Source organism: Octodon degus, unplaced genomic scaffold (assembly GCF_000260255.1).
Source record: "Octodon degus isolate 3935 unplaced genomic scaffold, OctDeg1.0 scaffold00010, whole genome shotgun sequence".
Taxonomy (NCBI): domain Eukaryota; kingdom Metazoa; phylum Chordata; class Mammalia; order Rodentia; family Octodontidae; genus Octodon; species Octodon degus.
The window spans coordinates 16,909,556-16,924,240 of NW_004524586.1; the positions used below are offsets into that span (position 1 = coordinate 16,909,556).

General features: G+C 42.7%; 1 non-coding gene across 1 annotated transcript; it reads right to left on the minus strand.

The window, feature by feature from the left end:
• Positions 1-3,389: 3,389 nt before the first annotated feature.
• LOC111815040 lies at positions 3,390-3,496 on the minus strand. The gene has a single exon (XR_002819853.1). It is a non-coding gene; the product is annotated as a U6 spliceosomal RNA (small nuclear RNA).
• Positions 3,497-14,685: the final 11,189 nt, after the last annotated feature.

The window sequence follows — 14,685 nt, forward strand, 5'->3', positions numbered from 1 at the left end:
TCTCTGTCTCTGTCTCTCTCTCTCTTTGTATTTAGTATAGGGTCTACAGGATGTATAGGGTCTCACTATGTAGATCAGACTTGTAGTGATCCTTCTATTTACAGCCTCCCAAGTGCTGGGATTACAGGTGCACGCCACCACCACGCTCATTCTCAATTGCAGTCTCAGCATGCCCTGGGGGTGGAGACAGCACAGCAGGCCCAGGGATCAAACTCCCAGCCCCTGCTTCTGCCTAAGCAGATGCTTTAATCCACTGAGCTATTTGACCAGCACCCTATCTCTTTCAATTCTGTGTGTTGGCTGAGCGCTTCTGAACATGGTGATATCACATCATCAGGGGCTACGGTGATCTATGTATAGGTCCTGCTGAGTTCAGGGAATCCAACATGACTCCTTTATACCACTGCAGGCAGGGCTCATTGTCTCTGGGGATATAACCCCTCAAGTCTCAGAAAATGGTGTCTGGCTCCTCAGAACATGGAACCTGGCATCTCAGAAAATGACCATGCAAAGGGTGAAGAGGAAAATAGAAATATCTTAGGGCACAGCCTGAAAATTATGCAATGTCACTTTTATTGTATTCCATTGATGAATCACAGGGCATTTCTAGAAACATGAGAAAGAGAAAATGATTCTGTATCTTGAGGGGAGAAACAATAAAGAAGAGGCTGCCATCTTTAACCCATCATAAGGGCTGGTCCTGTGAGGTCTGCAGCTCCTAGGCAGGCTGACTTGATCCAGAATAAGATGTGGAAAAGTTCCAGGAGTAGAAGGACTGACTCAACGTCTCTTTCCCGAACTCCCCACACACATCACTTATTGCAAATGGTGTTCTCAATAAAGATGACAGAACAGAGAGCTTAAAGTTCATTTCTTGTTCAGCGTATTGCATATGTTGTTTTGCTACATATTAAGGAAGGACTGTGATGTTTCAAGAGACAGGCAGGTGGAGAATTTCCTCTCATTCTGTGCTGTTCTATTCTTTAGTGATGGATTTCAGTTTAGGAACCACAAGGAGCTTCCCAAATATCAAATGATAGCTGTGGCACCTCTATGTGGGATCAACTTGGCTGAGCTAGAATTCTATTTTTCAGCCAACACCTTTGTCTGACGTTTGTAGGTGGCAGTGAGGAGGCTGCCTCCCTTTTCTTGATATTTGACTTCTGATCACTCCTAACCTTTATTCCTCCCACATCTCCTTGCACACTGGGACAAGCTGATAAAAAATCCTGACTCTCAGTCTTTTCAGTCCTGAGAGGAGACTTAAACCATACCAACTCTTGTCTAGCTTTGGGGCCTTCCCTGTCCCGTCCCCAACAAAACACCACTGCTCCCACCGAGGACAGTCTTCTTCTCTGCTTTTCAGCCACCACAGACACACTTAGGACCTAACTGTCTCTCCTTCTCCAACCTCAGAGACTACAATTATGTGAGTAATAAACCTGTTCCTTCCCTCCTCAGGGTTCTGTGATGTCAACAGTTTTCATATTGAAAGCAAGTATTTTTGGGGGGATGGTAGTGTTGGGAGAATCTGTCTTGGCAAGTGATTGAAAGAGAGGTTGACACTGTGATTCTCTAAAGACCACTGTAGTTAGAGGTGGTGAGTGCAGGCAGGGTCCGACCCACCCTGCCCCCTCCTCTGTGTACTCCTGAGAGGAGCACTGGTGGCCCTGCTATGCCAACTGCCTTCTCCACTCAAATCCCCAGTCCGTCACAGTTCCACCTGGCAACTGGACACACTTGCTTTCAGGTGGACCAGTGACTTACTCTGTCATGTTCCCCTTGGGACCTTACTTCCTCAGCTTCTCCCACAATTAATCCATGCCTTAATCCATTACACCCAGAGAAAATCTGCTCTCCTGGTCAAACTCTGACAAATAGCTCTAGGCATTCCTCTTAAGGTTAGCTATTGACAGCCTCAGTCTGTGGGTGATGAAGCTCAAGTCCAGAGAGCTGAAGTACACAGGCCAGGATATCGCATTCTGACTCCAAGTGGCCCTCTCCAGTCCCCACTGAGCAGCTGTGTGTGCCAGCTGTTGTGGCAGGAATTATGTAGGATTCCCAAATGGAGAGACATTCCTTGATTCAAGAAGCCTGTGGCCTGAGCAGATCTATATGTTGAACTGTCACATATGGTCAATGCGTAACAATGACAATCACTATTATGTGTATGTGCCCATGTGTGTGTGTGTGTGTGTGTGTGTGTGTGTGTGTGCACTCACATACATACATCACGTTGCAGTTTACAAAGCTCTTTCACATTCAGTGCCTCAGTATATGACAAGCCAAATATTCAGTGACATTATGGGACATCAGGAAGTAGACTCTTCTTACTCATTCCATTTCTTGGGGTGACCCAGCGAGTTGATGCCCTGGGTTTTAGGAGAGAATAGTAGCACGTGACCTGCTCTCGACTATTGGCCCGAGTTTATTCGCTGGTATATTTCGATCAGCAAATATTCCAGAACCAGTCTGCCTGGACAGCTGGCCGTGGGCTGGATGCCGAGTTCCTCTGATAAAAGTGAGCTTCAGGATGAGCTTGGTAGGTTGAATCATGTTTTTGCAAGATGCTCATATTCTTGTATTTCTTCTTTAGTTTGATATCATTTCAAATAGAAGGAAGTTGAGAAATTTATTGTATAAAAATTCTGGTATCTTTTACCCACATTTACCAATTATTTGCGATTTACCCCCACTTGCTTTACTATTATCTATTTAAATTTTTTCCTGACTCAGGTGCAAGTAAATTCAAGACATAATTCCTTTAAAGTTTTCCCTGTGTAGTTCGCAAGGACAAGATATTGATTTTCTTCCATGATCCTGCACAGTCCTGTTAACTAATTCAAGAAATGTTCCAGAGGCATAATGCTATTTTCCAATGCACAGTCCATATTTGATGATGCTGTTTGTAGCTACGTTCTCCAGACCAGAATCCAACCCTGGGCCACTCTCTGCATTTAGTTACTGCACTTTACTTTCTTTTGATCTCAGGCAGTTTTTTGGGTTTTGTGACCTTTCTTTGATTTACTTGATCTTACACATTTGAAAAGCTATTTTGTGGACTTTCCTTCAGCTAGGAAGACAATTAATACCTGAGCTCAATTTCTGTTCGCAGAACTGATGTTGTATCTCACCATACATCATTGCTGGAAGCACATGACTTTTTTTTTTTTAATTTTAGGGAAGAGTCTGCAGGGTGTTCAGGGTCTCACTACTAGATTGGTCTCATAATGATCCACCAGCTTACAGCCTCTCAAGAGCTGGGATTACAGGTGTGCACCACCATGCCCCGGAGGTGGGGCTGGCACAGCAGGCCCAGAGATTGAATCCCCAGCCCCTGCACCTGCCTGCAGGCACTTTAATCCACTGACCTATTTGGCCAGCGCTAAATAAATATGGAATGCTTCACGAATTTGCGCGTCATCCTTGTGCAAGGGCCATGCTAATCTTCTCTGTATCGTTCCAATTTTAGTATATGCGCTGCTGAAGGGAGCACTGGAAGCACATGATTTTTGTTGATCTCAAATATGGGAGACGTCGAATTTGATTATTTAGCTAAAGTAAAATCTGCTTTCTTTATGTACACTCCCCATTTTCCTCTAATAGGTAATAGTAGGGAAATACTTAGAGGCTCTTTAAATATTTTGTACTTCCTCCAACTTTTATGGGCTAGTTTTAGCATCCTTGATGATTTTCTCTGTAAGCCTTCTCTGTGTATCAGCTGGCACTTAACAGAATGAGAGAGCTGTTTCTTCTCTCTCACTATATTCATTCATTTATTTATTTACGAATTCATGGATTCTTATTTATTCAGTGGGTTATTATCTATTATAAACATTAATTTGAATGCTCAAATTAACACAGCTACTGAGAGCTTCTTCAGACTGGCTCTTCCATCTTCTTGGCATGTTCCAACCATTCTTTAAGGAAATCCTTACTTTCTGGCACAATGTGATGTTGCAAGCCTATCTTGTGCTTTCTGTTGCATACTTAAGATCAGCCTAGAATTTTTATTCTACACGCACCCCCCACACAAATATTCTGTGTATTTGTATACATATACAGATATCTGAACACATACATGCATCAGTACATAATGACCTTTTCAATTCCAATCAGATACTAAGAGGTACATTGTGATTTTACCCTTTCCCGTGGTTGTAGTTCTTTTCCCAACAGTCTGTGATTCTTTTCCCACCTGGCGCTTGATCACATCTGGCATTCTGTTCCCCTCCAGTCCTTTGCTTACATTTCACAGTCTTCTGCTTTATGTGTTGAACTAACCCCTGGTTGGGGCATGGAGGGGGGCTCCTGAATTCAGCTCCTGGCTGTCTTACAAATTACAGCTGCCTTGTCAGCCCTATACTCCTTTGCTTGGTGGCTCTACCATTCTGTATTTGAGCTTTATGTCCCCTGCTGGGCTCTGGAAATTGCTCCCAGGACCTGCAAAGCCTACCTAGTCTGTGTCTCTTCTCTTAGTGATTCCATTCCCACATCGCCTGTGGCCCAGAGCTTCAAAAGAGTGCTACATATATTTAGCACAGTCTTATATGTAGTTATTGACTTCATCTACCCCTGCTGCTCTAACAAAATTAGATTGTGTGGCGTCAGGACTAGAAGTGTATGCCTCACCTTCTGGAAACTGGAAAGCCTAAGACTGACTGTCCACAAGTAGGTGTCATTCTGCAGCCCCTCTTCTTGGCCTGTACACGACCACCATATTGCTGGATGCTACTGTGGCTACTTCTTGGTGTGTACAGGGCAAGCTCTCTTGTGTCTCTCTTCTTACACAGGCTTAATCTCATCACAGTTGGCCATTCTGAGGTAATCGAAACATGATTACCTCCCAGGATCTTGCTTTCAAATATTATCACATTGGCTTTTACATAGGAATTTGAGGGGAAAGGAGTCATAAATAGTCAGTCTGTAGTATCTGTTTATAGTACGAGGGTAAATATGACCCCAGTTACTTTGTCATGTACAGAAAGGAAGATACCATTTAGTTTTTATTTAATACTCCAAGATGCTATTCAAATTGTTGTTTGGTCACAACCACAGCCTGCCAAAAGGGTTGATGGAGTGGATACAAAAGAGTATAATTTGAGACTTCAAGAATGAGAAAAATCAGTTCCGTAATGTAGAAAACAGAATAAAAAAATTTCTTGTAGCGTCTTGTTGAGCCTTCAGGCATTCACATTTACACATTTTATCAATTTGTGATATCACTCAGAGTAACTTCATTAACAATTTCAAATCATCAAAGAATCATCTAGGGCCTTCGCAAATGTGATTTATTTTCTCTGTATCTTGAACATATAAGTTTTTGTGTTTTTGTCTGTCTCATTTTTTCTGATTCATAAAACAGAAACATAGCCCTTTAAACAATTTGTAAAATAACACGAAAATTTAAAGAAAAACTTAAATCATCAGTATTATCATTAAAGATGACCACTTCTATTCCTTGAAATTTCTCAGTGTGTTTAAGAAGTGTATGATTTGTTCTCAAAAAGACTAAGTATTACACTCGAATTCCTGAATGAACAAGGGTTTTCAAGGATATTTTGTTTCAGTTCTTAGTTTTGTAGCTGGGAAAGCTGTGGTTTGCCAAGAGCACCTAGTTACGAGTTCTTTGCATACCTGCATATCACACATTGCTCCACTTCATAAAGTCATCTCAATATTATCACAGATAATGCTGAAGGGATCTAACCACACTATCCTAAGCTGACCACACATGCTCTACCCACCCCCAGCAGAGCTGCACTCAGTGACTCAACACTACCAGCCTTGCTATTGAGAATAATCCCTACTCCTTGCACTGTCCCAAGCCTCATCCTTGGGCAACCATTACCCCTTTGCTTCCTTAAGCCTTGCCCTTGGGCAAGGAGCCACAACCCCTTTTCACTGAGCTTTCTCTCTCCTATGACCCAATAAACCACCCCATAATCTATACAAGAGGCTCTGTTCTGGTCAGAGTGCCAGGGTGGTCTCTCTCAGGTTTATTCTAAAATAAACCTGTCCTGTTGAACTTGTACCTTTGTTTCTTTACCTCTCTTTTTCTAACAAATTCCATCGTCTTTCATAATAAGCAAGTCCCTAACTACCGAGATTAAAACATTTCCCGCACTGCCTCCTAACTGTAAACCACTGTATGGCTATAACTATATGTCACTATAAGGTACCCTAACTTGTGCCTTGTGGTTACTTTCCCTAACCAGTGAACCAATGAGAAGTATGGGGTTTGTGTGACTAATTCCTTCACTAAATCCAAATTATGAAAGGAGTCTAGAAAAGTCTGACAGTCCCAGGATTATCATGTTTTGACTTTTCTTTGAAAGTAATAATAAATGAATAGGTAAACTATGAAGACAGTAGACTTCCTGTGTGCCCTCCTCTGATCTCCCTTACTGTGTTCATCGTGTACACTTATCAAAACTAAGAAACTGGCCTTGATACATTGTTACTAAAAGCTACATCCTCATTGGGATGTGCTCAGATTTTCCTCTTGCATCTTCTTTGTTTGATATCCAGGACTGAATGCAGGAACCCTATGTCCTAGGGTCCTCATGGCTCCTAGTCTCCTCCAGTCTGTAGCTCTTCTGCATTAATCTCGTTATCTCTAGCCTTCGTGCTATGGCTACTACGATCAGTTGTGTTGTGACATACCTCTCAGTTTGAGTTTCTCCAGTCCTTTTCCATTATCTGGTTGGAGAAGTGGATTTGGGGGGGAAGAATATGAAAGCAAACCCATGTAATTCTTCATATTATAAGAAGGGGCCCCTGATATCATCATGACTTTACTGCTGGCACAGGGAGGGCACTTGATGACAGATGAGTCTGGTAGGCTCTTCCCTTCTGTGGTTATCATTTTCCCTTTTCAATTCCAAATCATTAAAGAATCTCATTTTTGCCATTCTACTAATTACTTAAAAAACAGAACGGTACAAAGGAGCCACCTTAGTTTGCTTCTTTTCTCTGCCTTCCTGGGTGTGTAGTCAGCCCCTGGGCAGTTGTAGAACCATGGTTTTCCAAAGGTTGGAAAGACTCATGGGAAGCCCGGGCCCTTCCCTGGTAACAATGGATCTCCAAGTGTCGTTCCTAGGAACACCAGAGAACTTGTTGCAATAGTCTGCACGCTGGATCTCTCGTTTGGACATGCCATAGTGAAGGCAGCAATTTGAATGGAGACCGGTCCTCCAGGGGATTCTGAGGCAGCTCTTGGGACCCACTCAGTGTTAAAGAGGTTCTTGTGCAAAGGGTCAGGGTGTGACCTGAGTACTACAAGGTTTTTAAACTTTCCAGAAAATTCTTCTGTACAGCCAAGACTGAGAGTTAGGCCTTTTGAGCTATGGATAGCTTTCAGAGCTTGTATCTCAAGCAAACTGGGCTCCTGCAGGTGCATCTTTATCTGAATAATGGTTTTTTTATTGTTTATGGCAGATTTTTCTTCATTTCCTTAATCTGTATACTAAAAGAGTAGAAATGTGATTTCCCAGTTAGTGTGTATTTTACATGAAAAATGGCTAGTTTGAATCAGACAAAAGGGAAGACGTCTTTCAAAAAGTAATGACCCCTGTTTAGTCAAGTGACAGCTTTTGCATTTTTATTGTACAAAGAATGAACAATTCATTTTGCCTAAATAGATTTTCTTCATGATATTTGCCCCCTGCACAGGAGGACTTCCATGGAGATGACCTGGTAGGAAAAATGAGGCAGTGATCTGAACTTCAGGTCACTTTGGTCCTGGCATGCTCATGAGTAGGGGTGTTCAAACAGCTTGATTGTGGATTTACGATTCTTTTTCACAAGACAGGGTCCTGCTATGTCACTCTAGCTAGTGTCCAATTCTGGGCTTGAGTGATATGCCTGCCTCACCTTCCAGAGCAGCTGGGACTGTAAGTCCATGCCAACTAAGCCCTGGAATTCTAAACAGGAGTCCTGGAAGATGGAGACATCTAGCTGTGAACCAACTACGGAACAGTATTTTGCATTTCAAATTTTCAGTGATCTGCTTGTTCATCTTTGCACCTTTGTCAGCATCAGCACTAGTGACTGTATCTGGGGCTAGATGTTCTTCATGGTGGGGCTCTCTGGTGTGCTGCAGGCTCTTTAGCTGCCCTCACGGCCCCTGGCCACCAGATGCCAGTTGTGTGTCTGTTGTGAGGATGGCTAATGTCTCCAGACATTGTCAAATATTGCTGAAAGGCAGGTTGAAGGGGCAGTGAAGTCATCCCCTGTTGGTAAACTGCTAGTCTCAAGTGACAAATCGTAGTCTTGGTAATATCTTTTCCTTCTCAGCTGCCCTTGAGAATTCCTGGCTCACTAGGAGTGTGGGCTAGCTGTGAGGCTTCCCTATTCCTCCTCCTCATGGCCCCTGTGTTAGATCCTATACCCACATGGAGATACAGCCCTCGTATGAGCCCCATAGTTATGGAGACTCCTGTCTTTGAGGTCAGAGGAGGCAAAACTTGGAGGGATGTTGAGGATGGAGCATGTCTTCTGGAATAATCTTGCCATTAACAGGTACCTAACCAAGTACCACGCCAGCAATGACAGTGACCCTGCTGGTAAGGTAAGCTTCTTGTTTCTCTGACCTCCTATCTGCCTACCTGCTGGTTTTCCCCCCACAGCAGTCTCAGGTTCTGCTTTCCAACTCTAATCTTGCTTATCTTTGCATCTCTGCCTGTTCCACTTAGCATTTGGCCTCAGCAGTTCCCTATTTCTGGCACGAGGCTGGCAGATCCTGGGCATTTTGCCTTGCTACACCCCTGGAACCATGTCAACTATAAGGAGAAGGGCAGCCAGGCAGTATGCACAGTCTGTGAGCAAATGTGGACCCTCTGGTTTCTGATCCTGTCTCTGGACACCACCACTGGGCTTTTCTAGTCAGCATTTGGGAGATGTGGTCACCCCAGTACTGTGGGCTTGAGGATCTATGGATTTATCCTTGTCCTGGCTGTATGAAAGTCATTGACACTAGCTAAATATGTTACAGCAATTTTTAATGTTCTCTTATCACATTTTTACAAGTGTTTCCTACCTCATTCCTGAGAGATATACTTTTCTCCCTTCACATAAATATTTGTGTTACCCTTTTGAAGGTTTCCTTTTATTAGACTGAGCAGGTTAATGGAATCAATTTTCAATGTTTGAAACTTTTCCAGAAGAAATGTCTTTCTTCCGTCCTGTCCTCCTTACCTTCCAGGCTACTCTGACTTCATTAGACAAATGGGCCCTGGCATCCATCAATACACTCAACACAAGAAAGTTATATGCACATCAGTGAATTGCTTACAGGGATGGTCAGATTTTCTCTTTTGGATACTTCATGTCCACAGGGAAAAGGGCATGGCCCAGTAGGAATTCCCAGCCATGATATGGTTCTGAATGTCCCCAGGGCCTGCATGGTCACAGCAGTGAATGGGTAAAACATTAGCTTTGCCCCAAGGACAAAGAAGAGAAGTCCATATCCAAAGCTTCAGAGGATTACAGCTCTGTAGGAGCAGACCTCTGTGGAAGTGGATTCTGGTAGGCTTCTCCAAAATGTTGATCCCATTAACCTGTTGGAGTGGCTGGCTGGTGACATATCTCCACTGTCCAGAAAGAACAGTTCCTTCAGTCATGAAGGGAGAAAATGAGTGATGTGGGAGGGGCCTGGATGGGTCCTCCAGGTCTCTCTACATCTCCTCTACTCAGAAACATTAGGACACTTAAACTGGGTCCTTTCCAAGCTCCATTTGCTTTTGGTCAGTTGATTTAGCTTATTTTCCTTGAACAGAGGTGAGAACCTGAGGCAAAGGCTGGCAAGTTGAGTGGGACCATTTCTTCCAGTACCAAGGGTAGAAGCAAGGTAAGTAAGAGCTTCCTCTCCTCAGCCCAATACAGACTCAGGATGGTAACAATTAGACATTTCAGTTGCCAATTCTGGCTGAAAGGTACTGTCTTCCTGGAATGTAACTGAGGGTAGTAAAGTTTCACACAGAATCAACAGGACTTGTGTCCTGAATGACCTATAAGGGTTAAGTGGTTCCTCAGAGGGAAATGGTGAAATATGGCAGGTGAGACCAACACAGAAATAATCAGAGGACAAAACCAACAAATGTGCTCAGAAGAGGACTTGTAGAATATCAGAGATTTGAGTGGCAGGGAATTTGTATTGAGTTTTGGGCATCATGGCAGGTTTCATTTAGATGAAAACTCTTCTCAGTTTTGTAAGAGTGATCTGTGATGGGAGATTAGTGTATCCCAAGTTTGCAATGGTTTTGAATTCCCCAGTGATACAACAATAGGCAGCTTTGTGTCTGTCAGCTCATGTCTGTACCTGTTGAAAGAAACTAAGGATAGAATCCATGGAGGGATAAAAAGCACTTTGCTTATTGAGTAGATCCTTAGTCCACAGATCCACAGCCCTCTGTGGGGTTAGGTCTGAATCTGCCAAGAGCACAATGGCCGAGGGCTTGGTTGACTCATGTCTACTCAGGCTGTTGTGTTTTATTAGACTGATCACCTCTCTGGCACACTTGGCAGAGCCTGAGTACTCCCCTAGCCACAGTCTGCTCTCAGTCAGGTTGAGTTTACATTTGTGGGTCCTGGTTCCAGACCTTCTTCCATTTGTATAGTGATATATTTGTGGGAAATTATTATCAATCCTGATGGATAAACGTGCCTTACAATGCAGCAGTGCAGGGGAAACTGCCCCTCCTCATCGAGGGGATGAGTTTTCTTAGTGATACTCTCAAACCTGTGAAAGGATTTTAAATCAGCTCCTAAAATCCTGGCAGTTATTAAACAGCAGTCTTTAAAATGTTAGAAACTCTTGACATGCAATGAGAAAATCCCTGTCTGCTCTATTTCTATGTTGATTTTCCCTCAGACTGGAAATACAGTATTGATTAGCACAGCTCTCTGTGGGGTGAACTCTGAGCCTCATTCCCTTTGTGAGGTGGGAACATCCTGGCAGTCTCACCAGTGACTAGATCCTGAGTAGGACCAGCTCCTGGGGGTCCACTGACAACTTGGCCATTAGCTGTGATGATGGCTAAAACAATTAACCCTGGGGCCGGGGAGATGGCTCAGGGAGTAAGTGTTTCCCTGGCAGGCACAAGGGCCTGAGTTCAATCCCCGGTTCCGTAAAAAAAAAAAAAAAAAAAAAAAATTAACCTCTTGGTCATAACACTATGGGTTTGTGAAATTCTTTGTTTCTCAGAGTTTCTTGCACCCGAAGATCATATGTTTGTTTTGATTAGACTTGAAATGAAAAATGTATTTCTACCAGCTACTAAAAAACTATTGCTAAATAATTCTTATAACAAATGACTATAAGAGACAATATATAACAAGGTTCTGTAAATAATTTTTTAGTTTCATATTAGAGTGAGTATTTTATAGCTTGACAAGGACTCTCATGGGCTAAATAATAGGATCCTCTGATTTCTCTCTCTCTCTCTCTCTCTCTTTTTTTTGTGGCCAGCTCATCCCATCCTGAGGACAGAGCTGATGTGGCATGTGGTGCCAGGTATCAAACCATGGTCTCTGAGTACTTGCCTACGCTTGCCTAAGCAGGCACTCTAGACCACTGAGCTATCTCACAGGCCCTGATCCTTCTTTTTGATGAGGCCTTGGGCTCGGCCCCTGTCCTTGCTGGGATCTGCCCATCCCATATTTTATTAAGATGATCTGCTAGTGTGGGATCTCTAGACTACAATCTTGACAGGTCTTCTCCTCCACTCCCCCTCCCCCTGTTATTGGATCAAATTCTTCAGTTCCTACTTTTGACATTTAAGTGCTTGGCCTGTATAAAACAACCATCCCTTGTCCTTGATGTTTGTCTCTGTAATTTTCAGTCCACTGATGCCCTTTATCCTGCTCCTTGGCTGTAAATCCCCCTTGTCCTTGGGTTTGAAGTGAAACGATCTAGTGTTGAACAAAGTCTCCTTTATCAGGTGTTGGAATCACATTTTCTTTAGCAGGCTACTCTTTAAGGAGAATATGACAAACACTGCTCCTGTTTAATTGAAAAAGAAACCAAGGCTCCCATTGTTCAGTTTCTTAGAAGAAATCGTAAGGCTGGGACTGGAGCCCTAGAGTCCTGTTATCTGGATGGTGGGATCGTTGCTACCTTTGCAGACTAACCATTCTACTCATCTCCCTTTAAGTCAGAAATCTGAATTTCTTTACTCAGAGGAACACCTGGGAAATCTACTGGCAATGTAGAGATCAATCTAAACAAGGGTGAGAACACGGGGAGGAGAAGGGCACTTCTTTGACTGCTGCTCCCTCGGAGGCTTCCTTGAGCTGCAGGTAAAGCCACAGCCCCTCTTTTGATTATTTTTACTTCCACTTCTTCAGGTTTGGGATCTCTACCCTCAATCAATTCTCGCATAGAATAAATACAAAGGGCATCCCTAGCTGGCTGTGTGGCCATGAATATGTTACTTAACTCCTTATATTTTGTCTTTCTCTTATGTGTTCAGTATAGGGAGCATTGAGCTCTAAAGATAATTCCAGTTATAAAATTCAGAAAGTACAATCTAACCACTGATTTTGGAAATGAGAGTAACATGCGTAAGGACAGGAAATAGCTCAGTAATTGATAGAGTTGAAATTGAGGGTCTTAGTTTCCTTTCTGTTCTTCTCTATCCATCTGTATCCACTCACCAAGGGCTCTCAGTAAACTGACTCAGTACCACTGCGTGATGGCTATGGTTGGACTTTCTTGCATGTGAGTTCAGGGACTAGGGTTTCTACACTGTTGCAAGAAGTTTAACTCTCATGCTTAGGCTTCTGCCTAGCATTACACTTGCCATATAGCCTAAGACACACCACTGATAAAAGAAATTCAGATAAAGAGTGTGATCAATGATGTAGAGAAAGCCTAAGGAGAGTTACATGGAGAGAAGACATTCTCTCAGGCTTTCACAGAGAGCAAACTGGTCAAGCAATGGCCGTGATTCATCCACATGGCTGACACTGACAAAGGATCTACAAACTACAGTATAGGGATTCAGGGTAAATCCTGAGGGGATTTGACTGACCTTGTCACATACAGAAGTTACATTTCTTGTTATATAGGTCTTGTTTTATCTTGGTCTTAACCATCCTGTAGAAAAGTATAAAAACAAGGTATAAAAGGTAATGCCATGTTAATATGTTGAGCTGTAAAAGGCTCAAGTCACCAACTTCTGACATTGCCAGTCATGCAGAAAACCCACTAGTATTATGGACTACTGGACTATATTGAATTATTTTGCTGAATTCACACACCTACTATATTTAAATGGCAATGGAATACCCTTCTTTGACAAAACGACATAAAATAAGTGGATATAAGTGAAGGACCATTTTGTATCTGCATATACAAAATAAGATAGATATACAGCTATTTTCTCTTAAAGAGAAGAAAGATTTGTACTAGTAGTGTTTGTGGACAGGATATCATGTCTGCATCTTGTATTATGAATAACCACAACAAAGACAACAATATGCAATGTATTAAGTATTGTAACTGTCCTACTAACCTGTTTTGAAACTGTCTAATTGCTATGTTTCTCAATAAAGTTAACAACAACAACAACAACAACAAAAGAGGGTGTTAACCAGATTAAAGGGAGGGCCAGAGGTAAACCACAGGATCCAGCCCTGAATTCAATGTCAAACTGAGTCTCTCTTGTGCCAGGTCACAGACCTTTGAGGCATTGAATTGATTTTTATATATTTGTTCTTCAATAATATCTTTCCTCATTGCCTGTCTACTGGTCAACCCTTTGGGTCTTCCATGGCAGATCTTAAAAATCCTATAGTCATTTATCATTTCACATCACCTTATGATGGATATATAGCACAAGAAAATGCATTCCTTGGAAGAGAGAACTTGTTATCAGATTCCTGATGATTAGCACCCAATAGCACCTATGATGAGCTGCTGAATGTGCTACTGAAGTTCCTGGAAAACACCCTGGCCTGTTTCTGGAGGTAGGAGGGGCAGAGCTGGAGACCCAGCCCTTCTGATGACAAGGTATGTGGTCAGAATGTCAGAGGAGTAGAGCTAAATGGATTTTCTACCCCTACCTGCTATGCCACCTTGGCTTAGTGACCTGAATTCCTTGGGACATGCTTCTGCACTCCCACCCCAGGAACTATATGAGCACTAAAGGAATAATTTTTGTGATGCTTTTAATAGACCCTCTTATCTGAATGAATGGGCTTGGAAGGAAGAACTTGTTCCGCTAAGGATGTAGAAGGCAGGCTTCATTTTGGCAGACTTGAACAACAACAACAACAACAACAACAACAACAACAAGTTGCCTCTGCCCAAGTGAGTGATTGCAATCATATCACTTTCCTTTCTTATGCTTCATGCCACCATTGAATAGAAGGGGGACAGCATGGGATGGTCCCATGGGTTATATGCACATCTACTCTCCATGAAGGGAGCTATATAGTACCTGATGTATCAGAACGCCTCGTAATCATTGGCCACGCCCTCAGTGTTAACACCATCTCATCCATGTTTTAGTCTGACTTCCCAGGTGCCTTTCTCAGCGAGAATAGAAGCCATTTTTCAAAAGTCTCTTAAAATCATTTTAATAATGAGCAATTCATTTTCACAATAGAAAAGAAAAACAGAGCAAGTACCCCACACAAACAGATCATCATTAATATTTTAGCATAGTCCCATCATGTACC